Genomic DNA, 2,834 nt, shown 5'->3' with positions numbered 1-2,834 from the left:
TAAGGTCCACTCCTAGAGAACGAAACGCCTACGGCAAATCCTGGCAACCACCCCTAAAGGGCTAAAAAGGGGTATCAAAGAAAATGGGGTAGGTCAAAAAAGTCCAAAAAAAATATTTTTTAGGGGTAACATGTGAACATAGAGTCCTTATCTCTAACCGTTTAGGCGCGAGATGGTCTTTTTTGACGAAAATAAGCTAAAAATTTGCCATTGTGATCAATACGTTATAGAAAAAGGCATAAAAACCGCAAAATAGAAAGGAAACTCTCTCCCCACCCTCAAAAACCGTTTTCTAAGCAGAAGGGTGGATTGTAGTCGCGGTGCTTCACCGTTACATCCCTTTCTCGAGTTTTTGGGGCAAACTCAAAGGCAACGGTTTAAAGCGGGCCGAAGGCCCGCTACATCATTCGATCATGTTCTTCAGCAAATCGCGTGACAGAAATGGTCGGGCCGCAGGCCCGACCATCGCCGCCGGCAGGCCAAGCAGGCCCGGCCCCTGCCGAACGGAGTTGCCGGCGGAGCGAAGCGGAGCTGGCAACTTCGTTTGGCGGAAGGGCGGGCCTGCTTGTTTCTCAGGTATTTGATGGTGTGCCCTTTTCCCGACTCGGGTGTTAGAGCGTCAGAGCCACTGGCGTAGCGTAGGTAGATATATACCAGGCGCGTCGTAAAGCGTAACAGTGTTTCGTGAGATATCGCCTGTTTCGCGAGACGTGATCTAGCGTACATCTACCTACTGCTATTCAAAACATGTAATCTAAGAGTTTTGTGTTGTGTACAATAAGCGCCCAGACTTCAATTTACCTGCAAAATTTTCTTGCTCGGACAGTGCAACGGAAGTTGGCAACACGCGACTCAGCAGGGGCCAGCATATATTCGACTCTTTCAAACGAGTCCTGCAAGCATTTTCTTATCGCCAAAAGCTGGAAATTTGAAAGAAAGTATAAGTTCTCTGTTTGATTAAAGCTCAAGTACGCGAGACGCCGCGTACACAACGGGATCGCCTGGTGTTGGTGCATGTGAATACTGGCGCTGGAGAGGCCTGTGGTTCTGGTGTGCACACGGACTTACCGTTGAGCCTAACATCAACTGTGACTGGCCAAATACTTTAAAATAGGGTTTTCTAAACATGGGAAGGATTTTGTTTTCTGAAGACATTGTCGTGGCTTTATGCATACAATATTGAGACATCATAGAGACTGTAAAGGAGAAGCTGTCGAGGTACTTGTGAGTCGCTAATAGTGTATTTCACCTGACGCAAACCGGATCCAAAGAAGAACAGTAGTTCTTCCTGTTCCTCCTTGGTGCTGATAGGCCGAAACAGACGAAGTTCTCGGTCCCGACAGCCTAATGTTAGTGTGGGCATCGGAGGAGGAGTTGGTGTTCCCTTTTTTAGTGTTGCCTACCTTTTGATTGGGTCATTAAGCTTCCGGACCTCTTCTTCAGTTTGTTTAATTTCCATTTCTTTTGGTTTTTGTCTCGAAAATAAAGAAAAGAAGTTTAAAAATGTCTTCAGGAAGAAGATTATGAGCCTCATGATTTTATTTGGTTCCTTTAGAGTGGTTCAGGGTTGCGGCTTAAATTTTGCTGTGTTCGGCATCCTAGTTAATGGCTCCTGTGATATTTCATTATCTGTCTAGCTGTCTAGCTCTTTCCTAATTATTGCCATGTTTAGTTTAAATACTATTTGGCTCTTGTTTCTAATATTTCATTATTGGTAGCGATGCTTATAAGAAGAGTGTAGTGGTCTGATGTGGTGCGTTCTTTGCGTAATACTTGTATGCCGAGGTGTTGACTGAATTCAGATGTGAGGGCATAATGAAGGATGCCACGTTGGTCTCATGTTCTAATGGCTCGTCTTGTGTTTTTATTTGAAATGTGAAAAAGAAGTTCCTATGCGCTCCATGGGGAATGTACCCATCCACCTTGGTTTTTATAGTGGGTGGGCTTAGTCGATCAAAACAAGGAATAGTGGCACTTCAAACGCACGCGATGCCCGTTGGACCACAGATAGTTATCATGTTTACGAACATTTTGGCCCGAGGTAACAAATTTTTTTCCCTTAAAATTTTTGTTACAGGGGCCTAAAGTTTACATGGCCCCTTACAGAAGATTTGGGTAGGCAACACGCACGTCCGATAATGCTTATGTTAAAAGTACGGCTCTATTTGAACCCTTTAGAATCGGAATATCTCCAAACCACTCTGCACAGGCCTTCTTTGGTGCAATAAGAACATTTTCTGATCCCAATATCGAGATTTACTGAAGCCCAATTTTTTTAAATCGAGGTGGTGAACTTACGACGCCTGCAGACCAGAGGGTAGGCAACCCGCAACACCGATTCTCCCCCTTTTTTTTCTCGTTTGCGCTTAAAAATCCTAAGAAATTTGCCGTTTTATTTGCGTTTTTTCATCATGTTAGTCTACAGATGAACCCTAGGGAGTGCCGAGTGCCCACTTAGTACCCAGCCCTGCATATTTCTTAATTTTTTCTACAATTTGATGAAAATATTTGTTTTTTGTCATTTTTTTCTGGTTTCGCATACTTTTGTGATGTTTTTGAGAGGCTGATATACTTTATTATTTACCTCTCTGGTGGGGACCGGCTACCGGGTTAAAAAAAGTTTATTGTATATCAGGACACGGTCAGGGATATTATGGAGGATGCCAATGGCGCCAATGGCATCCAAAATCAGGTCTTAAAATACCGTCACCATCGACAAGGTTCCAGACAACGTTAAGACCATTACTTGGGTTAGAGCACGTTACGCACAGGGAAAAAATCGCACTACTTTACTTGTTTGAATGTGTTGAATGAGAACAACACCTTTTTTGTCG

The sequence above is a fragment of the Frankliniella occidentalis genome, unplaced genomic scaffold (genome assembly GCF_000697945.3).
Source record: "Frankliniella occidentalis isolate FOCC.00 unplaced genomic scaffold, Focc_3.1 Scaffold139, whole genome shotgun sequence".
Lineage (NCBI taxonomy): Eukaryota > Metazoa > Arthropoda > Insecta > Thysanoptera > Thripidae > Frankliniella > Frankliniella occidentalis.
This window is presented reverse-complemented; position numbering follows the sequence as displayed.